This window comes from Poecilia formosa, unplaced genomic scaffold (assembly GCF_000485575.1).
Source record: "Poecilia formosa unplaced genomic scaffold, Poecilia_formosa-5.1.2 Scaffold8, whole genome shotgun sequence".
NCBI classification, from domain to species: Eukaryota; Metazoa; Chordata; class Actinopteri; order Cyprinodontiformes; family Poeciliidae; genus Poecilia; species Poecilia formosa.
Window position 1 is genome coordinate 831,626 of NW_006799947.1, and position 27,495 is coordinate 859,120.

Consider the following 27,495-nt stretch of genomic DNA (forward strand, 5'->3'; position numbering starts at 1 on the left):
AGCTCCCCGGGATGTTTGTGTGTTCGTCTCCGCCCGTGTGCGCGTCCCGAGTCAGGAGACAGCCCCACTGTCCCCTAGCAGTGTCCCCAAGAAGTGTTGACTTCGCCCCGCTGTGCGCCTCGATCCACAGCCCGCCGCTGCCTCTGACGTGTTACCAGGGAACAAAGCAGGTGGTGGAGCGAAGGGGTTACTGTTCCGTTTTCACTCTCCTCTCCCCTCATCTGCACGTTCGGGTGTAAAATAAAAAGGAGACAGTGAGATTGCAGGAGCAGCTATTGTAACCCATGAAACTTTACTACATATTGTCATGAAACAATGTTAATGTGTTTCGTTGCGATTTTGCTACTTAGATTTGTTGTGCTTTTGTTTTTAGTCGTTCTTGGCTCGGGATTGCGCTGAATACAATCAAATCCAATAAATTACTTTTCTATCAGATCACTGTAACTGTACACGTTTATATCTAAACGAAGCTTATAAAACAATTAGAGACCATCTGGCCTAACATACACATAGGTTGTAAAACAATTTCCCTACAGCTTTTAACACATTTAAATGCAAATTAATAGGTCAAATATGGTATTCATGCCTATGGTGGGTGTATGGAAAGTTTGTCCTGCTCTGTGCTGATAATCATTTGAAGCAGAGCCGCACAGTTTCAGAAAAAAAAATATTATGATGATATTTCTGAGAGTTGAGAGTATTAGACTCTCCTTTGTCAGAAGAAAACGTGCTTTTCAGTGAGGCCACATTTATGCATTATAAATATTGTTTTTATTGGTCTGATGTAATATCCTGATCTTAGATGTCATGTTTTCATTTCATATCATCATAATTAGCTAAAACAAAGGCATGAAAACAGCAATTTGTGTGTAAATATAATGTGTTTCTCTGAGTGAATTGAGATACTGAAATAAATTAATTTTTTCATAACATACTAATTTATTGACTATGACTGTATATCCAACTGGAAAAATATATTATCAATACACTGAGAGTGAGCACAAAACATTTGAAATATGTTACCAGGAAGAGCTTTGCAATTACAGCATTAGACACAATTTAATTGTGACTCAGCTCTAATTTAAAGTGCTTTTTTTTTTTTTAAATAAATAGTTCTTCAGACTTCTTGAAGGTTTGTCAAATGTTTTATTTAAGCTTTACCTGCAGATTTTGAAATACCACTTTACATCCCATTTATGTGCATTAGAGTTAAAATACCACATGCTGTAATCCTCGCTTGGCAAAGTTAAATCTGCTTTTATTGTGGCTTTCATATCGCTAAAACTGCCTGTTGGATAACTTCAAACGAAGCCCATGCAATATGATCTCCCGACTGAATATTACAGAAAGTGAGCTGCAGGATGGAGGAGCATACAGCTTGCTCAGATGTCCTGATTAAATTTGAAGCTCAGACACACAAGGACTAAAATGCCAACCGTTTCTTTACTTTGGGAGGGTGAGACTATCGGAGATCTCTCAGCGTCCCGGGCCAACAGAATGTTAATGGCCTTTAAATTCAGCACTCAGCAAACACATAAAGGACTCAACCCAAGCGGGTAATTTGCTCCTGGAAATTGGCCTCTTTGATACTTTACATTCTTCACCGCTAAATGCAGAAGAAGCAGAAGGTCAGTCGTAAATCTCATGTCTTTGTGGCCGTTCGGGTTCATGTTTGCTCCTGCGAGTTTCTCCTCGGTGACTGTTTGCTCTTTGCTGAGGGAGAGGCATTTGTATGCCGTCCTAATAAAAGTGGGAGCAGGAGGCCATGAAGTAGAACGTCAGTGTAAAGATGGAGTTTACTCTCACCCTGCAGCCCTTTGAAGCATCACTTCTGTTGATGCTGATGCGAGCCGCTCTCAGCGGGCTTAAGGCAGAGTCTCCGTCCAAACCTGTGAGTGTTTGACGGTCAAAAGGGATCAAAAAGTGGCTTGGAGATGAATTTTCTCACACTTAGAGTTTCATTTTCAAACATTCAGCAAGTCAATTGGCTTGGACAACTTTATCCATTTCCCCTTGAATATACTTGAGCAAAAACTTGCTGGTACAGTTAATCTGAGGTTGTTTTATGGAAATAAATGGGCGGCAAAGATCTGACATTTTCCCCTTAATTACATTAATAAAACAATTCACTTTCATAGCTTGTGGTGTGGATTGTGCAGCTCTCTATGTGCTCTCTGTGTCAGGCCTGATACTTTAAGTGTTTGCCCATGTGTTTACAGTTACAGTCTTTCAATTTTCAGATGGTGGACTGAACAGAGTCCTGTGAGATGTTCACAGCTTTGGTTATTGTTCTACAAACAAACCTTACTTTAAATGTCTCCACAACCTTCTGCTTTCTGTTTGTTCACCAATATCCTCTAACAAACCTCTTAGGGTTTCACAACACAGATGCACTTCTTCTAATGACTTTAAATTAGACACAAGCAATCTTTATTTACCACTGAGTAATTGTTTACACTGGAATTTTGATTGGGGTATCATAAAGAGGGCTAAAACAAAATCAACCAACCTTTTGAGCGTTATACTTGTCTCCATAAATGTCTTGAATTTAACTTAAACATTATGCACTACTTTATGTAGATTTATCATATAAAATCCCAGTTAAAAGCAAATTTATGTTACTTGTAACATGAAACATGACAAAATGTGAAAAGGATCCAGGGTTTTAAATTCTTTGAATGAAATGTGACCATTGTAGATTTAAAGTGGGGTTTTTTTTCCAATCATTTTGTTTGTTTAAAAGTCAGAATTTATGGACGTTGGAGTAAAAGATATAGTCATGCTCCAACAACCTACTGCTGGGAATAAAACCTGTTTGATTGGTCAGCAGAAAATCTTAATCCCGAGCCTCTATTATGGGACATGTATTCGTTCTTTAGCTGGAAAATATAAATTCCTGTGCATATGACAGGCTGGGAGCATCATCCCATGGCTATTAGAGACAATTGATAACATTTTTTTTAATGCATTTAATTTAAAATTGCTGAGGCACCCAATGATAATCAATTTGACTCACAAAGTATGGGCATCACCAAGCATTACAACCAGAGTGGATTATTAAAAAAAGAGAAAGATGAAGACTGTGACACAGTTGGTAAAATCCACAACTTGAATTGGCATTTCTTTCTTTAAACACAGAACAAATCAGCAAGTAGGACACCGTGCCATGAATATTTTACACGCATCAATATTTCGCGACTTGACACTGGAGTTTACGGCGACTTTTCTGCCTCTCAGAGTGGTTTTGGATTATGAGCTCTGGCAGGTCGCTCAGAGGTGGCAACCCGGACCAGGATGCAGAGAGGGCAGGATGGCAGGTTTTGTTCCTGTCTCAGCCTGATAAGATTGGGAATCCGGCCCAGAGAGAGGAGATTCAATAAATACAAAGCTGTGCCAACTGCAGTTGCGGGGTGAGGGGGAAGGGCTGGGCAGAGAAAAAAAATGATAATTTATTCATAAAGTTTTGAGAACCCTCTCCGACTTTTCTGCTTCTCTTTCGTCTCAGTTTGAAAAGTTTGATTGGCATTCAGTGTTGACACATTAAGACGCTCCAGTCCATTAATTCGGCTGACACGTGGAGCAGCTGTAGCTGCAGATGATTGAGTTCTTGTTCGTAATCCCATTACAGCGCAGCAGATTCAGAGTTCATTTGCAGCTTTGTGCGAAGACATGCTTCCATCTGAAAATGGGACAAATCAGAATTGGCAGTAGCTCGGCGACTCAAAGCTCCTCATGGCAGCACATCAAGGTAGAAAGTTTTAGCGGGAAAACAAACAACAAATATTAAAGTAATCTTAACTGTCACCCAAAAAAATAAAAAAATCAAACAAATCTGCTGTAAGAAGAAGAGAAGAAGAGAGACCACTCTTCTGTGTTCAGTCTATTAATACTCAGAGGTCGGATGAAGAGATGCGTTATGATGAATAATAAAACTATTTAGTTGCATTTGTTAAATGGTTGTCTTATTTTAGTCCAGCTCAAAACGTAGGCAGGTTTTTCAAGCTTTACTGCTAATTATCTGCTCTAATGTAAAACTTAAGTCACATTTTTAAATTAATTAGTGTTAAAACTTATGAAAGGATAGGATTCGGTACTTTATTGAAGCCAACATAAAATTTTACACTTAACTGACCCAGCAGATAACAAATACAATACAAAAAATTGAAACATTACCAGACTAAAACAGCTGCTTAAAGAAATTTTAACTTGCTTGAAACATGCACACTGTGAGGAGCTTGAAGGTCTTCTGGAGGCCAACTGGAGAATATATTTGAGACTTATTGTCAATTTTTGCGCCTCCCTTTGATCTGAAAGGAAAAAGTTGGAAAGGGGACAGGCACCAGTTTTCAGACAGCAGCCAGAGTAAGACAGAACAAATTCTGTCTCCGTGGACATGCTCGTCTCTCAGCTTGGATGCTGGCTGATTTTTTTTATTTTTATTTTTTGCACAAGCAGCTCTCTGATTGGGCCGTGGTTGCTCCAGTGCTGCTGCTTCTTCTGGCATAACTTGTAGACGTTCAGAAGTTCTCATTTGGATCACAACCAGACTCCTCATACACTAACTACACTCAAAATAAGGACAATCTATGAGGCTGATATAAACTGAACATTTAAATTTGCTGAATCCGGGGATATGGGCGACAAACTTCTCTTCTCAGTGAGAAAGGTTTCTGATGAATAAAGAGTCGAGTCCACAGACATGAGCTCAGAAGAAAAGTTAAGTTGTGGGCTGGAGTAGGAGTAGATCAGACATGGACTACAAGGTAAGTATGCAGTGTCATGCAGTCGTCTTCTGCTTTGCCTGTTAAAATGAGTCCTAGCGTAACATTTTAATTAATAGCTCCATGGAAACTCACATAGCCAGACATAGGTTGGTTTCTGTTAGAGACTGAGAAGGTCAAAGGTCAGAATTTTCGAGAACCAGGGTAGATAAAAATCAAACAACTACTGAAGTCATAATTCTGATATAGAAATTCAGTGCAACTAGAGCAGCAGCTTCAAATCCATGCAGCTTTGAGTGAGTCGCCCCAGTAAGAGGAATTTGGATGCAAGAAAGATGTCAATTGTCCTGAGTTGGACAGCTTACTGTCCAACTCAGGACAGTAGGTACACATTTGTAGGCAACTTCATTATCATGCAGTCCAACACTGAAGATATACGTTTCCATGTAGACATTATGCATCCAGCCTGTGGGATGCAGAATGACAGAGGTGCAGAGAGACAGTTATTACTCAAACTCTCAACACATTTCTTGAGCGCGGCAGACAAATCGGAGAGACTAAAGTTGAGTTGGCTCCTGGTTTTGGGTGGACTTCTAATTGATTTGTTGGGCGTGAGACCAAAAAATCTCTACAAACAAATCACAAGGCAAAGACGTAAAGTGTGGTGAAACTTGGCGGAACAAACTGATGATGACTTGTGTCTCACTGATTTGTCTCCTCACTGTGGTTGAGGTCATGAAGCAGCCACCGTGTAAGCCAGGATTTCTGGGTTGGGCAGAAGACAGCTTGGTTTTGAATCGTGATCTCATCAGACCCTCACTTTCAGTGTGATCTGGTGATTTTGGAGTCCGAGTCAACAGTTTTGCTGTGAGGCATTGTGAATCATCAAGAGATACTGTTTCCAGAAAGGAGTGTGTGTGTGTGTGTGTGTGTGTGTGTGTGTGTGTGTCAGCTGCAAAAACATTTGTCAAATATGGCAAAGCAGCAACAAGATAGATGGTAGAGAGAATCACTGCCATCCTCCAGTCTCCTCTTCCTCCCCTCATCTTTCTCTCTTTTTAAAAAAAAGAAAATATTTAAAGTCCCTTCGGCATGTGCGATGGGTCAAAACAGCAGCCCTTGAGCTGCATATTCACCTTTTTTGTGCTTGATTTTCCATCTTAGCCATTGTTTCCTACTGAATACTGAATTCCTGACGTTCTGCCTAATGAATTCCAACTCCTGACAGCTTCCTTTGTGATGAGATAATCAATGTTATTCACTTCGCCTGTCAGTGGCTTTAACTGTGCTGCTGAGTGGCAGTCGCGCATTTGTCAATTAGCTGGATTTTGTCAGAGAATATCTCTCTGACAATGTAATTATTAGGCTCTCGTTCTGCCTGTTCAAAGCATTGCTGCGCTTACTTCCTCTAGTGAGGTTTTATGAGTATCTGAAATATATTTAAGCCTTTCTGCCTGCAGATAAAGGGTGAAGGTCAGAGGACTGGAAATAAATGAAAGCGAAAAAGTCGAGGCTGGCATAAAACGGAAAGAAAATATAAGTAAGGGGAGAGGTGGATATAAAGATATAAAACACCTTCTTCTGTCTCCTCGTCCTCAGCTCCTTGTTTTTAGTTAACTGGTTCAGAGGAATTGAAAACTCATTAAACTCAGTTTCAACTCCTGACCCTTGGATTGGCTTATTTCTCTGCCCATTGTTTGGCTTTTTCTTCTTTTATCATCTTAAAATTATGGCAGTGCTTTATCTACCCATTTCCAGCCTATCGCCCCCTCTTAGTTCAGCGATCTCTTTGAAAATGAGTTTCCGATATCATCTCGCAGTCTTTTAAGATATTCCCTTTTGAGGTTTAAGACTTCAGGTCAGAGCGCTTCTGCATGCAAAAATCAAACAAAAAAAACAAACAAACAAACAAAAAACAAACGTGAATCAAACAGAAGAAGAGACAGCAGGATTCACAGCTGTGACGCTTTAACTAACACCCTAAGTGGCTGTGCACTGCTGAAATGAGTGTCACGGGTTAGTCCAACTCGACTGATTTCACTTTCAGGGATAGTTACAGTGCAGCCAGAGCTTTTTTTCTCTCTCTCTCTCTCTCTGAAGACAGTTTAATTGGGCGCGTTTTGCATCTCAGAGCACAACTGCAAGATACTTTTTTTTTTAAGAGGCCTAATTTGAATAAAACTGTCTGACTCAGCTGCTTCACCTATTCATCACACGTGTAATCTCTATTGAAATGAGGACGAGTTAATGCCTGCTTGGTGGAAGGAATACAACAAGTTTCTGTTCATTGAGTATTGTTTAAAGATGTCAGCAGCAATGAGGATGTTTTATTGCCATGATAACATCACCAGATGGTTCTGCAGCCATCAGGAATAGAGCTTGCCTGCGAGATCCAATTGGAAATACGTACATTGAATTTCAAGACCACTTTAAATGCAGGAAAACACCACACAATTGCTTTTCACCTTCAGGAACTGCTTTCCTGCCAGGTTCCTTAAATATGTCCTTCTGGACCTTAGCATGAACGCTGGAAAAAACTGACAAGATAAATTGTCATCTATAATTCATGTTTACCTGTTAAGTTTGATATTATTAATATTCTTAATAATTTTCATTTCTGTTCTTGGGGATCCTGGTACAGAGAGATGTCCGATCTGAACCTTGGTTCCATTTCCTCTTTCATTCTTATCACAGATTAACATAAATATTAAAGTTAAAATATGGCTAAATCAGTCTCCTTTCTCTGCTGCATGTCGGTCAAATCTTTCATAATGTTATAGTAGTATTTTGAATGTTAAATTCTCTTTTCATACCACTTAAAAACTTTCGTTGTATCTTTCGGGTACAATAAAAATCGCTGCTTTTGTTTGTTAGAGATTTGTTTGTGTATTTCTGTAGCCCAATTAATCACTGATAAATGAAAATGAATACTTGATTACACCGGTTATTAGCTCCCACTGATTCTTATTAGAGTTGTGATTGAAGTGTAATTATCTCTGATTGGATAAATACATCCTAATGTTGAGAGATGTGTCTGATTTTGATAGTGGTTTATTTATAAAGTTTGGCATAGCCTGCTCACTCTACAAAAGAGAAAAGATTAGATTATTCCCAATGGGACTACCAAAGCTGCTGTTGATCCCATACCTACCAAAAAACAAAACAAAAAAAAAAAAACATGCCATTAGCAACATTTTCCCCAAAGCCTTCATCAAAGCTGCCTCTGGATTCGCTGTGATGAAACAACAAGGATTGATTGGGAAAACTCCCCTAAGCTGCTTCTGCTTTGCGACGCTTTGACTCCTGATTTCCAAATCCACTGAAGACCCAGTTCTCCAAAAACACATTTGTATGGATAGAGGGACGAGGGATGACATCATCTTTGTCTGTTACATAAATAAATATTCACAAAATAGCAGCAGCATGAGCAATGTGTTGCTCTTTACCACAAAGAGCCGCCAAACTGGTTTGTTATTTCATCTGGAGATGAAAGTGCTCGTTTTACTCTTGTCTCAGTGGCCTGTGACTGTGGAGAGGTCATCGTGTCCTGCTTGGCACCGATGGAGCTGTCACATCCACTGTTGTCACTGACGCTCCCACTGAGACACGCTCACACGGTTACCGGCTTCAGAAACGGGTTTCATGAATAAAAATACACTTATGTACTTTTATTGCGCAAGAAGTTCTGTGTCATCTGTCATTTCTTTAGATGCTTGTCAAGTGAAAAGGAAACGTGGCAAGGCTAACAATCTGAAAGTCGATCCGACCCCCTTCCTTCTGACACCCCTAAAAAAAATAAAATAAATAAAAATCCATTGTAACAAACTGCATTGAGAGTCCACTTGTGTATAATTTGTGTGAATGTTTTAGAAGGTTGTTTATAGACAAACGGCTCCATGAAGACCAAGGAACACATCAGAGGTTTTGGAGATGGTTGAAGCAGGCTGAGGTTATGAAGCAATATTCCCTTATAGGAAAATCTGATGTTGCACCATTCATCATGCATCATCAGAAAACAGGAAGGATATGACACAACTGCAAATCTGCAAAGACTAAGAAATCCACCTCAAGTGACACAATGGACAACGAGAGCCATAATCAGAGAAGAAGCCAAGAGACCCACAGTAACTCCAGAGAAGATGTGGGGCTTCACACTACAGGTTGAAAAATATTTGATTTAATCTGCTTTTGCCTTTCTGACTCACTTCCATGTTTCAGATCATCAAACTTCACTTTAAGGTCACGTGAGTAACTAGAAAAGGGACTATGAAAGAGAAGGCAAAATAAAAAGTTATCTATAAAAACCAACTTTGTCTTATATGAGAAAGTTTAAATTATAAACTAACTGGTTTAATTGTCAAGACTCACATCTGGTTAAGAGCTTGACTCTTGACTGTCGAAGTAGGCTACAATATCTCAAAAAGCAACATATCATGACCTGGTCTAAAGGATTTCAAGATACATTCATTGACATATTAACCTATAAAGGTTAATATGACATTTCTAAAGGTGAGTTAGTCCAGCGAACCACAGCGTGAGCCGTTATCCACCTCAAACTAACCCTGAATCAATGGTGAACATTTCCAAGGACTGGTGAATTTAATAAAAGACACTGCATGGGCAAAACTTTGCTCACCTTATGACAGAATGGGGAACAGATTCTGATTAGAGTTAAATGTTATCCTGGTATTTTTAACACTTAAATGAAACCTGTGCTGTTGGTGTTGCTAAGCCAGAAAAAAGTTATTTTTTTCCTTTATTATGTCATAAGGTCACATTCATAGGAGCTTATTAAGGCACAATTATGCAACTAATATGGATCTTAATGAACAGTTAATGGCTGATTTGTGTGCTGTATTATAAAATTGCTACTCTTCTGAGATACTTGAGTTGATTTGCCATAAAACTTCCCATCTGCCTGCTTGCCAGTGTTACAATCCCTCCCTGAACTTTTCCCTGCATTTGTTCTCACTGACCCTTATTCTGCTTGCACCTCCTCGTCTCTTTGATGAAGATATCTGTTTGATCAAATCTGTGAAAAAAGAAAAAAAAAGAAAACCCAGAGTCTTAATGAAGTGTTAGATTTCTTCAAAGCTCTCTCCAGGCCAGCAGATGTCCATGTGCGCATCTACTCCCACGCAACATGTGCACCTATGAAAAGCTGAAGACTAGCAAAATAGATGGCCGTGGCTCACACAGAACGAATACAAGCAAACGATAGCAACAGGAGGATCGTTCTGAGCAACGTTACGCAGCCACGCTGAGCTCGCGGGGGTGGACTCAGTGGACGAAGAAATGCAATTATGGACACAACGATGTTGTCATGTGCCTTCTTAAATAGCACATTAGTTGGTGTGTTTGTGTGGTTTCACCATCATTCTGGTTGGTTTTTCCTATGGCCCAGTGAACTCACCGCTATTCATTTGTTGGATGATGCTGCGGTTGTTCTCTGATAAGCTTCTTTTTCACGTTATTCCGTCGTGTTTTGTATCAAGAAGTGTTTCCCATCATTGTTTACACACTTGTGTTCAGTTGGAGCAGTTTTGTATGTTGCTCCAGTCTTGGTTTACTTGACATCCACAAAGGCATGCAAAAAAAAAAAAAGAAAAAAAAAAGACTGTAGGATCATATTGAGTCTTGGAAAGTATATATGTAAAGTTTGGAAATTCAGTAGCTTTGTGAATTTATATCTCTCCTTGTTGCTATGAAAGTTCTGCACATTTTCTGCATCAATGCTCTACACCATCCAGACATTTCCCTCCTCTTTTTGGTTGCATCCTACCCATCATCCTCTTCTCCTGTCTCTCAGAGATGCTCTCACATTTAAAGGTCGACCAAGCACCAGTTTGTTGGAAATGAGAACTCTGAAACAGAGGTCTGTAGGCTTATTGGATGTTACATTTTCCCACCACATTCGAATTTAAATTTTACTCTGGCGATGCTGATGATTTCACATCGTCTCTGTTAAAGATTCCCTTTCGTGTTGGCTAAATCAATGGCTTCTTGGACCGACATGAAGAAAAAAATGGACTCATGCCAATGTCATTACCGTTGTGATAATCTGCTTGAAATCATCCAGACAGTCGATCTGAGGCGCAGTGTTTAAATTGTGTGAAGCATGTGTCTGGTGACGTGTCACGGACGGCTTTCTCACAGGGACTCGACATGGTTTGTCTCATGAAATCAGCGTTTGCGTCTGTCAACATCTTCTGCTCCCCTCGCACTTGCTCTGCTGGGTTTTCTCGCATCGCGCAGTCTGCTCGAGTGTCTGTATACTGAGGAAAGGAAAGTGTTTGCATTCAGGGAAGAGCTGCAGCAGGAACCGCAGCAAGGCTCCTAATCCAAAGCCTGTTTCCCTGCAGGCGCCCCCTCATTTCAGCTCCAGGACCAGGAGGTCACTTTCACACACCTACACCGTTTAACATTCTTTTGTTTAGCAGACAAAGAATTTGCTCTGAGCACAGCTGTTGTACAGCATTGGCAACAAAAGCTTGAACTTTAAGTGTGGAACATCTTTAGTAACAGAATATCCAGAATATCTCAGAAAAATGCAGAAAAGTATTTGATTTCACAATGTTCTTTTATGCTACAAATGGTGTCATGATCAGAAGTAGGGCACCACCAGACTATTTTTGTTATTAGCAAGGAAAAAGGGTACAATGAAATAGAAACAGTGTTTACAATACTGATATTGAAATGTTAATACCATTGATCCTGTTGTGATTTTCTCAGATTGTTACCACAAATCTGTAGTTTGATTTTTTAAACTGTAAAATAGAAATAAAATGTAAAATTATTGGTCTACTTTTTGGTTGATCTTCACCAAATAGATGAACTTTAAGAAACACTGGATGATGCCACCACCATGATTCAGTGTGGGAAGACTATATTCACGGCGATGTGCAATATTAGTTTCCGTCTCACATCTTTAGGTTAAAATTGTCAAAAGTTCATTTAACTGAATCTGTTTTGCTCCGTCCCCTACATAGCTTGTTGCAAAGCACTCTTCCACAGACGTGATATTTGTCATTTCATTTTAAAAAGTGCTTTGTCAAGTGTTGAAACTTTTTAGATTTTGTTCTAGAATCTAATTCAGCTTTAAACAACTTTCTCCCTGCTGTCTTTCTGCTGTTTTCCTTGGTCTTAAAGCACACACACAAGTGAACTGTGTTTATTAGTTAACTTAGTTTCACTTGATTTTTTTATGGGTGCTAATGTAAAGAAGGCTAATTAAATATCTGTCACACATGTGCATTTCTACTTTCAAATAACATATATATATTTTTTAGTATTAAAATGTTTATTTGAAAATTGCTTTTATATTTGCTGAGTTTAACTTTGAGTAAGATCTAAAACATTTCAATGTGAATAAAAAAGAAAACTGAAAATAATCCGGAAGGAGATAAACACTTTCACGGCACATATAGAACCGGGGCAGACATATTAAATCAGAACTTGGAAATGCTCTGTGACTTTGGACTTAACATGTGAAAGATTTGATATGAGGAGTTGTATTTTAATGTGTTTTTTTTTTCTTTTTGAAACTCTGAATTTACCACTTCCAGATATAACCCAAACACAGTTTGCAGAGCAATTAGTTCAGTTGTGTGAGCCATTTCACTGCTGACTAACCCTCCAGTCTGCAGGAACAGTTTCCCCAGTTTTACTGTTAATAAGCAGGAAATACTTCCAGTACTGATAACTTAAACATTCATTTGTGATGGTGCCACATACTGACTGATAACTGATTTTCCTGTTGACATGCTTTCTCTCTCTTTGCAGTGTCTTTACCAAAACCTTATCGAGATTCAGCAACAAATATGTAATTTACGCCTCACAGTGGAGTCAAATACACAAACAGGCGGTCTTTTACCTCTCTGTTGACCCTAATTGTTGTCCCTTTTCGTCTCCCTTGTTTTCTTTCCCCCCTCACTGTCTCTGTGTCGTGCTGATTATTCCTGTTAGACATTATTCAGGGTGACAAAAACCTGCCTGCTGCGAGCTGATACGGCCACGGAGCACTGCTCCAACCTCTCCTCTCTGATCTGATGCCACACACACACACGCACGCACACACGCACGCACGCACGCACGCACGCACACAGTAAATCCTCTACATATTTAGCACACTATGAGGTGTGTGTTTGGAAACTTGGTCAAACCAGTAAGAATAGAAGCGTTTAAACCTAAATAGTTTTCTTGTTCTTGGCCAGACAACAAAAAGAGAAGAATTTTGTCCATAAAATATCACTGATTTTGTCTGGCCTTAATGAGATGCATTGAGAGAATGACGAAAATGAGAGTGATGGATGCACACAGGCGGTGGGTGACAGTGAAAAATAGGAGGACATCAATAGTTCTCGCGGTGACACATAACAGATGAGGATGTCTGAAAAGCGAAAAAATAGACAAAATGGTGTCTATTTTTTGTACGGCCTCACTGGAAGTCAGTCCCATATACAGTCTGCTGCATGTCATTATCCCACTTAAGCAGCCATGAGCTGAAGCTGCTGCTACACATTTGAAAATATTTATGTCAATATAATTCAACTGGAGTGGCATTACTTGTGCTTGTAAGGAGTTGTGGTTATGCTGAACTGTCCTGGGTCAGATGGGAGTGGATGATCGACGCCATATTTTGATAAATAAACGAAGAAAAAGAAGAAGGAAATTGCTTCAAAGCTGACAATTATTACCTGAAGTGTTCCAGTCAAAACAAAGGTCATTTTTTTTGTATGTTTTAAATCATTTGGATGAATCTTTATGTCAAAGAATGTCTTCACTTATTGTGAAGACAGATAAGTGAAAAGCATATATATTTTTGTACAGCAAATATACACAATGTTTCATAAAATCAATCAACTGCTGTTTGAGATTAGTATTCATACTGCATTGTGTTGTTTACACATTTGTTTGCAACATTATAGTCCTATCATTTTTAACAACAGAAAATATATTTTACAGGAAGATTTCACGAGAGTTAAACAGAAGCTACAGTGAAAACGCAGCTTGTGCATCACTTCGGGGCCTCCAACAAGTGTCAGGCTGATCTCAGTGACGCACACAGGGGTATTTAGGTCCAGCAGCAGCAGCTGTTGTGTAGCCACCTGCTTTGTACAGAAAAATGTCACATGAGCTGTAACAAGAGAAACTTGACGTCTACTGACATTTTCTGCTGTCTGTATTGTTAAAAGCATCCAGAACTCATAAACTTTTCCATACGATGTTACTTATAAACTGAAATGTTGGCGTTATTTATACATATTTTATGTGTTAGACCCACACAAAGTAACTGTGAAACGAAGGAAACCAAATAAAACACACGGGCAGGCACCACTGCATGCACAAACATCTTTTGTTAGTTTTTAGCAAACAGAATCCGTCTGTTATGCGTCAGAAACAACATGATGTTTATGAAGCAGGTGATTAAACTCTGCCTTCTCCACTGAGGTAGGCTAAAAGGCTTTCTGCTGAAGCGGCGTGCCGCTCGCTGTCACTTGTAGAATATATTGGGGTTTCTCTCCGACTGCTGCCTGAGTGATGAGAGACGCAACTGCAGAGTGGGAGTTGGCAGCTGAAAGAGGTTAGCTCAGAGCAACCTCCATTAGCTGAAAGAGAGCAAGAGAGGAAGTCTAATGTAAGCGGAGCGAGTGCCGGCCACGGCTCCTAGTTCCTCAGGACTGATGATCATAAGAACAGGGAATCACTATCCTCCGTCGCTGTTGACCTCAGAGCGTCGGAGTGCTGAACGTCAAGAGAGCGGAGTTACAGAGTGACTTTCTGACTTTAGCAAGGCTGTTTCTGAAAACAAAGAGCTAATTTCTGGATGTGTTGTCGTCCTGTCTTCTGGCAGTGACGTCAAAGCTTTATCTGTGATTATCGTCATCATTTTCTCTAATTTCACGTAAAATAATTTCAAGACTTAACATGTTACGTGAACATTTCTTAGAATGAAGCCAAATATTTAATAGGGTTACCACAGTTTTTGCTTGTCTGCACACATATAATCAGACAGTGGAGAAACACCTTTCAAATAAATTGTGCTTGACAAAGGACTTTTATGCAGGCATAGAAAGAAGAAACAAATTATGCCTCTTAAAAGAAATAAAAACATATAAAGTAAATCAAAAGGCCAAGGAAGAGCAAGGAAGGTTGTCGCAGGAAGGATTTTCTTCACGTGAAACTGATGGGGAAAAAAAAAAAAACTGTACCAATGTTGGTGAGTCTCCATCAGTCGATGAGTAAGATGTGGTGGACACCATTGTCAATTCGCCAGTCCTTTAAAGGGCAGCACAGGACAAACTACTGTTCACATTTATTCACACCAGAGGATAAATTAGACAAGTCAATTAAGGTAACATGCAGGTTTTTTTTGACTGGGAGGAAATCAGCAGAGATGATAAAGTGCAGAGAAGCTGCAATAAACAGCAAACTACTTATTCAAAGTCCAGTCCTACAGGTTGAGTATGTAAATACTAACACTGTTTCACTAATATGCATGAAAAAAGAAAAAATAATTTTAACATTTTGTGATTTGTTTTAATATGTCGTACAGCCCAAGTAAAGAAAACAGTCCAATCTATTTAAAATGTGGACTATTGATTGGGATGTCAGATTACAACTACTAAGAGTCTGTAAAGGATTTAGCAGAAGGTTACTTAACATTGAACATTCAAATAAGACATAAAAGCATAAGAAGTGTGCAAATCAAAATTAGAAGTGCTGATTCTCAACCATAAGTGGACTGGTAGATTTAAGCTGGTCTCTAAATCCTTATAATTTATTCTCACACAAAGTTAACTGATATCAGATAAGTGGAATAAAATGGGTGGATGAATGATAGATAGCACACCATTCCTCATAATAATAAGAAAAATATATATTTTTTTGTTTTTTGCCAAAGCACCACAGAAAAACCTCCTCTCAACTTATCGACTGGTTTCTGGAGTTTCTATTTTTGCCTGTGTTTGGTCATTTCTGTTCCCAGCTGACCTGCCAGTTGTTGTACTGCCATCTGCTTCAATCCATCTAATGAAGGTTTATTCTTCTCTGGCATCCTGAGAAATGAATTTTCCCCACTGGCCTAATCAGCCTTCAGGAGCTTCAGCCCCTGAGGCAGCATCTGTTTCGAGTTGGGCCCATATTGGTCATTTCATAAACACTCAGCCTAATGAGTACGAGTACGATGTGTGTACTCGTGTCTCCTTTTCTGAAAAAACACACATCTTTAGTTCTAAATGTGGTGCACTCAGAGGGCAGCCTGCAGGGTCAAGGTTGAGTTGATCCTTTTAACATTCAGTTTGGAGAAAAATGCTTGAGTTCTGAATTATTATAAGTCTCCAGCTTGGTTTTCACTGACTGCTTGCTTTGTGTGTGCAGTCTCTCACTCCACGAATAAATGTCTACATTCAGAGCTATCTCATTACCAGCTACAGCAAAAACATTGTAAACTGGACCTTCTTTTGTTGTTCTTGTGTTTGATCCTCTTTTCGCAAGTGGTCGTGGTTCTGTCAGTATATATTCAGCCAATCATATCCTGTTCATTCATAAATTATTTTCACTGCTTGTTTTTTTTTTGTTTGTTTGTTTTGTTTTATTCGTGGTTTCCATTGAATGGGATCCAATCCACTTCTCCATCTATTATTTTTTTTTAGACTTGACTTTACTCACCATAGCTGGTTGCAACCCTTTACGTCACGGGCGTATCATCAGAGAAAGCACTTTCTGTCTTGTAGGGGTGAGTGTATTCGTGAGAGGCACTCCCTCATTGTTGGCCCACATTTTGTCACAAAGTGGTGTAGATCTGGGCACAAAAATTACCATAGGACTTTGTTCCACATCTGATTTATGAACCTGTGTGCATAGTGGCCTATCCTAGCAACAAGATAAATGGGTTGCATGAAAACAATCATAAATTAACAGCCACATATTTATTCACAGTCACGTGCTGGAAGAGGTCCTCTTTCTAAAGAGTCTCTAGACCCTTATTGGTTTATCACTGCACGAGAACTGCAGGAACCACAATGAAATCACATTTTCTAACCCTCAGTGGTCTCTGTTAGAATGGGCATTTCCCAAATCTTCCTTTGAAATGAGTCACTTTCCCAAAAACCCAAACCTGGAAAACTATCACTTTGGAGCAACAGGTGTTTCTCCTTTAATGATTCTAGATGTTGGTATGACTCAATAGTGAATCGCCTTGGAAGATAAAACAGAGAAAAGCCCTGCCTCCTGTTCATAACCAGACATCTTTTCAAATCTTGCAGGGCTATGTCTGGAAATTGTTTTGTACATACAGTCAGTAAGTGATCCTGAGAAATGATTCAATTAATCACAGCTTTCTAAAAAATATTTTGTCTCGCTTAACATGAAGCTTCAATTGATAATTGTCCCTTTAATAATTGTTTAAGTTCATCCTGACAAAAACTTGAATGCAACTGTCCATGATATGAATCCTGGAGTAGGTTGTGAGTGTACCCTATATGGTCTGGTCCAAACTGGTCTTACCCATTTTGTCTGATCTGGGTCACAGGTGTGAGACCATTATCATCAGACCATCAGCATTTTTCTCTTTCTTTTAGATCTTCCCCAGAATAATAATAATACTACTACTAATAAAAAAACCAACCAGCATATAAATGCATCTGGAGATTAAACACTGTCCTGAACATACAGGTGTGCAGGGATGCTTTAACATGATGCCAAGGTGAGACGACAACATTAACTTTAGAGAACCAATTATAGCTTCCCCTCACTCTGGGTTATGAGTCATTCAGAGCACATTTTTTGTGAATTGGTGCTATTCCAGTGTTTCTCAGTGCTGGCCCTCAGGGACCACCACCCTGGGTGTTTCCCTCCTGCCACACACCTGCCCTGAATAAATGGGTTCCTAACAGGCTCCTCCAGGACTTGATTGCAAAAGCAGATGCAGTCATTCGGATCAGGTGTGCTGGATCAGAGACATGTCTAAAACATGCAGGGCAGTGGTCCTCAGGGGCTGGGAGGGAGAAAGTGCTTTTTGTTGAGATGCTGAATCAGTGATGAGCGACTTCACAACAGAAACGTAGCAACATTTCATCACAAAATGAAGCAGGGTATAATATTAGTATGTTGTGCAGCAGTGATACACAGATAACCTTTTTGTGACTGAGTTATTTGATCTATCCCTACTTCAGAGCCTCTCCATGAATCCCTAATGCAGCTCTGTGCAGATAATTTAGTTCTTATATCGACAGATGCTTGAGAGAACCGAGTCCGGTCAGAGCAGGAAAAGTCGCTGATTTATGCCTCCGGGGGAGTTTGTGTTGCTGATCATCTGTAGGCAGCGGAACTTTCCAGCATCTTATGACGCTGGTGTTTTCAAGCAAACCTGATTTATACGGTTATTCTCGGTGAAGTAAGCCCCGGCGACAATGGTGGTAAATTTCCATTTAGAGGAGTTTTATTGAGGCTGCAGAAATGATAAAGCAAATGATTTATGATTCTGCTCAATCTAATCCCCTTCCAGGATGGGTGAGAAGTAGCGGGGCGGGCGGGTTTGAACACCAAGCTCTCTCTGAAGCAACAAAGAGGCCAGTTCGACAAAATTGCAGATGGTGTATGGAGATGAGAGCGGCGTGCAATGCAAATAGATACAGGTTTTGTGTGCTGAATATTAACACTTTAACATGACAAGAGCGATGCATCACAGATCACAATCTTCACAGTCTGATCCTTCTGCCAGCTGCACCAACTTTACCCATGGTGAATGTTATCAATCTGACAAATCCCCCGCTGCTCCCTTTAGATCCCATCAGGGTGAGAGTGTGAGTCCGAGCATGAAGGTTAAAATCAACTTGAAGCCAAATATGCGTCTTTTTCTCCCAGACTTGTCGTGTCAGAGCAGCGTCTGCCGATGTCCTCTGGCTACTCGGCGCTCATTAGCAGACGGACTGGTGTAGGACTTTTTCCATCTGGTGGCCTCGAGCAGAATACACTGTACTGCACGGCGAGGAACGCAGAGCTCAAGTGGAGGACTACTGCAGATCAGGGAGCTTGACATACAAGGACAGTGCTGTGCAAAAGTTTCAAATCTTCAAACACTTCACGTGTTGCAGCCAATAAGATGGTATTTGTCAACAGATCTGCTGGATTTCTGATGATCTTTCAAAAAGTGGTATTTGTTTATTCAATCTGGGATTTCAGCTTAGAGTTGAAATCATTTTTAACTTGTACGATGTGGTATGAAATAGAGTGATGGTCTGCAGCAGCTTCCTGTCTGTCAGGATTTCTCTGCTTGCTGTGCTCCGGTACATTCAGGCAGCTCCCAGATTGGAGACCCTCACCATTAACTTTCCGATGGAACAAAGTGAAAAGTTTCTAATGCAGGAAAACATTTCTATAATCTTTGTGCACACACATGAAAAAAAACAACATATTTTTTAAAAATTTACAGTTGGTGGCACACAATTTTATTAAGGGAAAAATGGTTTGGATGCAAATTAATATGATACTTTACAAATTTCTGTCTGTTAATAAAATCACACCCCTTATTTGTTTGGAAAAAAAAAAAAAAACGAATTCATCTTATTATTATATATGAACTGCTGCTTAACTTTGCCCTAAAATGCTTCAGGTCTTCTCAGAGGTGCCTGACTTTTTAGGACAAAATCAAATGAAAGTGAACAGCATTCTGCATGTTCCACTGTCCAGATTTCATCCTTTCTCCCCTTGAAGCCACCCAACGCTCAAATCAACCTCTTTTCCCATTTCCTTCTCATTCTCAACTCACTCCCTAGAATGCCTTCTCCTCTTGTTATGTCCCAGCTTTTTCCATCCCATAAATCACTTGAAGTGTGCAGAAAAGTCTCATCTGCAGCAGAGACTGATACTCTGTGCCGCCTGCTTTATGTAATCCCTTCAGTGAGCAGAAAAGGTGTTAATCTCACTTTTGTGTCACATGGACTGGAACTGTGCACACTGCCACATGTTCAACCCACTGATTTTTGACTTCGTATTAGTTTATATAAAACGGTGCTGTGACCTACATGTAAATATAAAGGCGTTTAATTCTTTTAAAGTAAATGTTACAGGATGCTTCCGCTCATTTACAAATATTTTTCAAGAATATTTGAAAAATATTCTTGAAAAATAGAATATTTTTCTATTCTAGAAATATATTTCTAGAATGTAGTGAAAACATTAGAAATGTTTTCACTGTAAACATTTCTAATGTTTACAGTGAAATAAACATTAGAAAAAAAGAAAAAAATTGTTAGCATGTTGGAGAAGGGCCCAGTGCTTAAGCCGATCGTAAACATCAGCATGATTGCAATAATGGCCTAGGAATATTTAAACACATTTCAATGGAGGAAATCTGCAATAAGTTAAAAAAATGTAAACCTATTTCCTTTGTTTTTCAAACTTTGTCATTATTTTTTAAGTTTTTGTTGTATTATCAATTCAGATTAAGCAACTAATTAAAAGCCACAAACTGATGAGATTTGTGGCAACAAGACAAGTAATAAGGGAAAAATAGAAGTTAATTTGATCTTTCTGCAGATATAAAAAAAAACTAAACAAAACTGACCTTTCAATGTTGTACCCAGGTTTTAGAATATTTTCTGTACCAGCTGAAATCATCTACTTCTGTTGAGCAAAATTTCAGTGAGTTTCAAATAGTTCATTTGGAGGTGAGAATCACTTTAGAAAGCAAGTTTGTCACAAATTGCCACAGGTTTGCCTTGGGTAAGAGGCTCACTGGGAACAATCATGGCAAAGCTGCATGCCTGACTGTTCTCCCAGTCTCTTACCGCCTCATAATAACAAAAAAAAAATTCTCTCTGCTCAATAAAATAAATGAATAAAACAACAGCTCACATGAATGAACAGCACCTGCAGAAAGTGAAGGTTGCTCACTCTGCATTTGCTCCGATGTTTAGTCAAAGATGCTGTCAAAATGTAGCAGCATTAACAAATAAACATGCGGTCGCTCATTTATAGTCTCACTGCTAAATGGGACTCCTGGGCAGATTTAATATTTTTTGACAGCAGCTTCTGGCTCATTAAGAGCTGCTTTTGTTGCGTTGACACATTTCTTTCTACTTAATTTATATTTCACAGCTAGTCCCACTTCTGAATACCTAAAATAATGACCATGTGTTTAATGCAAAAACAAACAAACAAACAAAAAAAAAAAACTTTTAAAACCAGTTGACTAACTCAAAAAACAACACAAGGAATCTCAAGTAGGTCCACTGGAATCCTAAATTTGAAAGAATGTCAAAACTTATACAGCTTTTTCTTTTTTTTGCAAAGGTTTATAAAGTTGACCTAATACTTGTAGCTAATACAAATTTAAGAGCAGAAGACATTATACTAATGCCATCAAATGTGGTGCTGATGAGCCCACAGAAAAGAAGGCAGGCAGGTTGAGGAGTAAATATGTCAAAAAATATCTTCGTAAAACTTGTTCTATAATTATTGCACAATGTTTGCAAGTAATTTGTTCCTTAGGCTATTCTTTGGACCTAGCCATACTCTGAGGAATGTTTCACCTGTGACATTTGAACCATTCTATTATGAAAAAGCTGCAAAACTCAAGGGATGAATCAGTGTGAGGTCAACTTATAGCAAACCCCATTAGTTGGCACTTAAGCAAATTTGTTTATGTAAGAGAATGGGCAAACTCTACTCAACTTGGAATATACTGCCATGGAGACACGGCCAAAAGAGGTCTAGATGTAAAGTTAGAAACGCATCCAAAAGGCTTGTATCTGTAATCATTGACTAGTTGGAGCTAAGCACAAATGATCACCACTTTTCACATCGGTTTTTGTAAATTTTGAAATAAACATAAAAACCTTCCTCCCAGTTTACAGCCATGCTGCTTTGTATTGATCTATCTGAAGTTTGTGGTTGTAACTTGACGAATTGTGGACCTTCCACTAAAAGTACCCCAGGTAAGGAGTTTCAGATGACACAGGGATCCTTGTCATTGATGGAAGAGTCACTCCAAAAGGCCACCGGACCAGATGCCGGCGTGATGGGTGGTACTTTATTGTGTCCACACTTCAGCAAAAGTATCGATCACAAGGAAATATGGTTCCACTTGTGAGTCTGGATTGACTTAGCCTACAAATCAAATGCCAACCCCCAGCTTCTGCCATTATGTGCATTATCTGAGTAAACATCAGTTGGCACGAGGCAGTGATTGAGTGATTGTAAATTTTAACTTTCCACTTACTTTGAGGGTTTTACCTAACTTATGCCTGTTCTCCCTTGGCTCCTGAAATGCCCGGTGACGTATTAGCAATTAGAGAAGAGCAGATTTAATGATTCCATCAGACCTGCAGCTCTGCCCAGCTTTAAGTGCAGCCTAGGGGATGTTTGTGATCTGGAGGCTTGGCGATTGGCTGCAGCATGATGGGAAATATGCACAGGGGCAAAGCATAACTCAAAATAAATGAATTGCATTTATTCACAGTGATCAATAAAATAAATCTAGGTGGTGGCAGTTTGATGTTTTGTCGGGATCGACAGGATATTGGATTTTGAAATTAAACCTTTTTACTTTTTTACAGTGAGTTTTCTGAATTAATAGCAATTTAATATTTTTTTAATACTTGGCTGTTTTTTTTAATCAAGTGAACCAGATGAGTGCCACATTTCTTACGATGAAAAATAGAAGGGTAACTTTAGCTGTATGTATTTTTTTTTATTGTATATAATGCAAAACCATTTATTTTTAAGATAGTGCACTAGTTTTATTTTAAAGAGAAAAGCTGGATAGTCTATTTATGGAAAAATAACATTTATTGTGATTTAAAAACTCCAAAAGGCAAAACTGAAAAACTGTCATTTTTTGTAATGACAAAAAAAATGATCAACTGGAGAGACATTTCACAGCTAATTAAGGTCAAAAATTTCATTTTGAGCCTCTTCGACAAGCTCAAGTTTTCCCAAGAAGCGATTCAGTTGTTTGACAAACATTGTCTGTTTAAACTATAGAGACATTTATCTTTTTTTGCTGTTTTTTATTATGATATCCAACCTTAACAAGTCAATCCATAAAGCAATGAACTCCAAATAATAAAAAACTCAACGAGCTCCTTGCAGATTAAAAGAGGCATGTTTAATATGCTTAAAATGTTTCATGGAGACACTGAGCTGCTGTGTAGTCTTGGTTCCTCTCATGGGTTTGAACATGATTTAATCAGCAGTAGCTTTGATCACTGGTGTAATTATATGAACCAGTGAAGCGGTGCATCAGCTGGAAGAGATGAAGCATGGCAGTCGTTTAAGTTAAGAGGGGAGCTGGAGTGTCTGTAAGTGAATGACTTCCATAGTTTTGTGCGGCTTACTAAGTTTAAGATCATATATGGATGTATAGGTGGCTTTTTTTTATATATATATTGCAATGTTTATATATGATCTTGTTTGACCACTTGAAAATTCTGCAATATGTCTAAAGTGGATGTAATATTTTAATACTTATAGCTCAAAGCAATGTCAACTAAAACTCATATTTTTATAAAAGTTTGGAAATATTGTCTCTCATCTTTACTGAAACCAGTCTGTGTTTAATATAAACAGAAACCCTGAGGAGAGGCAACTTATAAGGATCACCCACTGTGGAATAACCAACACAGCTAAATGTTTGAGAGGCTCGCCAGAAAAATATGCCAAAGTCCTCAACGATATCCTCCTGTTTGTATTCCCTCTAGTTTTGAGCTTCAAATGTTCTCCGTTGTGTGACAGATCTGCACAAATCTGCACAAATCTTTGTCTGTATTCTGCTAATGCCGAAAAATCACAACTTTGCAATTGCAGTGTTTCCAATAAATATAAAGCTAAATTAAAAACACGCATGAATAAGCTTGTTCAAGCAATAAGTCATGTCATCACGTGAACAAGACTTGTTCACATGAACATATTGTGAACGAACAATCTCATGTGATATGTTATAACATGAAATTAGAAAGTATAAATGTAAACAGCATTTTGTACTTTAATGTTAATTCTAACAATAATAAAAATACATAAAATAGACGGTAGCAATAATAAAAAAAATCATTTCACAAAAATTTTCTGTGATTAAAAAATGCATTTTGTAGCATCCTCACCTAAAAGAGCCTAACTTTCACACAGCCACTACTATATATTGTTCAAGGAAGCGTAAAAGGTTCCTTTTATCACGAGTTGGGTAGTAATGCAACAATGAGGACAAGAGAGCAGCAAGAACTTTATTTCCCTGAGGAAAGTAAATCAGTCAACCAAGAAGGAACAGGACAAAAGGAAATGGAGGGAAAGTTCTCATTTAATGCACAGTTTGTGCTATTCTCACTAGCCATCATGTCTGAATGAGAACAGCATGTTACTACTTTATTTTAACAACGTAAATTAACCACTGCAATAAAATGACCAATTATTTAAACTCAAGATTTTGTAGCCCTCGAGGTGAAAAGGGTTTGATTTCTATAGATAAGTGATCGATCATGACTTTATTAGCATTGATGGATTCCTTGCAAAACCTTAGAATTGCGAAGATAACACTGTCACCATCCTATCTGCTAAACACTGCAAGAAACTTCAAAGACTGTACTGATAATTCAAAGAGATACATCATTATTTTACAGAGGTTGTCGCTGGTCAAATAAAAAAAAGAGATGAATATTCAGGCCATAATGAATGATGAATGAGGTAGAGTCTAAGAATTATAAAACCTTCTGACCTGTAGATTTATTGTGGTATAAAAACAGTCTTTAAAAGGGATGATTGTCACAATCCTGGGGTGTTTGAGTTTGTGATTTTGCTTTAATCACTTCCTGGTTATGTGTGTTTGTCTTCCTTATTCCTACTTTAAAGGTCTTGCTTTATATGCTCATTCTTTTACATTTAGTTTCCTGGATGTTTCTTGTATTTTTGTACTTCTCTTAGATTATTTGTCAGGCTTTTCCTTTTTGATCTAGATCCATTGAGTCCATGTTCTGCCCCTTCTGTGTTCAGTTTCCATCTTCCTTCAGTATAATATCTGCCTTTTCTCCCAGATCCACCCTGTTTGTAATTAACCACCTGACCACACTCCTTAGTATTTAAGCCTCTCTTTTTCTGTCACTCCCTGCTAGATCCTCCTGTCACATGGTCCATTTCTTGCTGGTTACCATTTCCTATTCTCTTCATGTCAGTGCTTTTAGTGTTATTGTTATATCTTTCTCATAAAATAACTCCTTTCCTGCCACAGGTATATTTAATGCTATATATTCATCCTAATAGTAACAGTAATAGTAAGACTATCAACATTAGTTAAGCTTAACATGGTAATCACATGGACAAACTTAACAAACTAGCTTTTCAAAAACGTGGATTTTACACAATCGGTCAGTGGTCATTTACTGGAGAATAAAACAGTATTTTTTTCCACACCATTTTGGTTTGCAACTCATTTTTAACAACAGCAGATGACCTTTTTCTGCAAATAAAAATACATGTGAGTGCAGTTTGGCCATTTGTGTTTTCCATGTAGAAAATTATGTAAGATCACATTTATTTAACCCATGAGTGAAATATGTATAAGAAATATTGATGCGGAGAACATGGTGCTCTCCAAGATTGTTTATTCATCATGTCTGGGACATCATCACACTTCCTTAGTTGTAGATTATTTCCATTTTAGTTTTAGCTCATCAGTTGGTAATGCCTGATCTTTTTTCTTCACAGGCTGAAATAAACTTTCACATTTTGCTGTTTGATCTATTTCATAAATGCCTACTTAAAAACCATCTAAGATATTGTCGTTTTCACCCTTCTGATAGTTTTAACACTTTGCAGAGGTTATGAAACTGAATTATGGGCACTGATGTCTTTTACAGTCATTGAATCTTTTACAGCTGCTATCACCTCAGACACCTTTGACAGCAGATGGTATATATCTATATGTAATTATATGAATTAACAGTATCACCCTGCCAAAGTACATCAAGTTTCTTTGGCTGCTAAATGCTCTGAGCAAAAACCTGATCCTCATTTTCTTTCCCCAACATTTATCCAGCCAAGAGAAGCACCTTTTTATGATAAATTTTAAGTATTTATGAAATGTCAACTAAAAAAAAAACAAAACACTTGAATGCTTGAAAACAAGAGGCTCTTCAAGTGAAGCGAGTTCAACAAAGTACTTTGTTAAAACCAATCAAACAAAATCCACACTGGCAGGAAAAATGGAGTGAGCTAAATGTTGTTGCTCCTTCACCGCAGGATGTAAGTCAGCTCTGATTACCATCATGAGCCGCCCCTTCATTTTCTCGAGCCTTCGCTTTCACCCCTCCTTTAATCACTGGCAGCATCAGCGCAGGAATGCTAATGGTAACCTATGGGAGAAGGAAGCAGCGCACAAGATAATAAAAACCCTCCCACGCTTTCTGGGACAACAACGAAGCGTCACCACCGTCATTACTCCCACGATATGGGCTCCTAATTACACAATTACACAAACAGCAATAAAGGTGATTTAGCCACAATATAAAACTTATGGAGAGGAGGAAGCGATTCTGTTGATGAGTTCATCATCGTGGTCATTAACCGCCGATGAGAAACTATCATCTGCTCTTTTATTCTGCAAGTTCTCTGGGCAAAAAAAATTAAGCCGTGTATCATTTTTTGGACGTTTATCTGAAAACATTAGTTTTCTTTGTGCTCCTGCCCTTTCTGTGGGAGTCTGACACAGATGCTCCGATGTTGAAACCAATCGATCTGAGCGGAGGAACTCCAGATAAAAGTGAAAAAGCAGAAAACAAAAGAATAAATTAGTTCTTTTTCCTCTGGCTCTTTATTGATTTGATCTGTTTGGGGCTTTAAAGTCAAGACACTGCAGATTGAAAGAGGAAGTTTGTAACAAAGGGCAATTTTAACAACAGACTCCAGCGTGGAGGATTTTAAATAAGTTTCACCATACAAGCTAAAATGGGGAAAATAAATCCTCTCTATGTTTCATTTCTTTTTTTCTGGGTTGAGTTATTAATGCCTGAGCTTTAATTACTTTGTGGGACATGGTGAGTCAATGCTTTTATCCACAGAAAGACTCAAGCTTGCCCTGCTTTTTATTTTTTATTTTTTGAGAAGAGCTCTGGTGTATAATTAATAGACAGGGCAAAACCCATGAATAGCAATGCGGCAGATATGTCATTTTTTTTAAATGCCCTTCTCTACTTCCTCCTTCATCTTTCTTTAGGGACCACTTACTCTGCTTGACGGCTGCTGAAATTCATTTGTAGGCTGGCTGTTAGAAAAACGGACGTGAGATTAATCACTGAATTTGTGTTCAAGAGGAGAGTCCGGAAGTTGAGACGCTGTCTTTTCATAGTTCTTGCATCGTCACTCCTTTGAAGCCATACGCTGTTTGTTTTTCAGGCTTGTGGTGAACTCACACTTCAGATCTGACTTTTGTCGTCTCACTGGCCGCACAGTAAGGCAGCGGATTCGGATTCCCGACTGATTATTAAACAGATCATTGCAGCTATACTAGCAATAAAGATGTAGCATGACCTCAAACCATGTTTATTAGCAATCAATACATATTTCAGATTACAGTTTAAACAGTAGGAAATTACTGTAAAGCTTTAGTCAAAAGAGAAACTGAAATCAGAAGTATAGTATCCAGTTTCCTGCAGCTGTTCATCAAAGCTCTCACAATCATCATTTTCAGAATCATTACTGTCCTCTTCAGAAGCTGTAAGCATAACAGCAGCAGGTGTCATTTGATGTGTGTATAAAATTCTTATTTATGATGTTTAGAGTACAA

The 27,495-nt window shown here is 38.6% G+C and overlaps 1 protein-coding gene across 2 annotated transcripts in view; it reads left to right on the top strand.

Annotated features, from left to right (window-relative positions):
- kop (askopos) overlaps positions 1–27,495 on the top strand; it is a 76,879-nt gene that overhangs the window by 36,577 nt on the left and 12,807 nt on the right. The window lies entirely within an intron of this gene.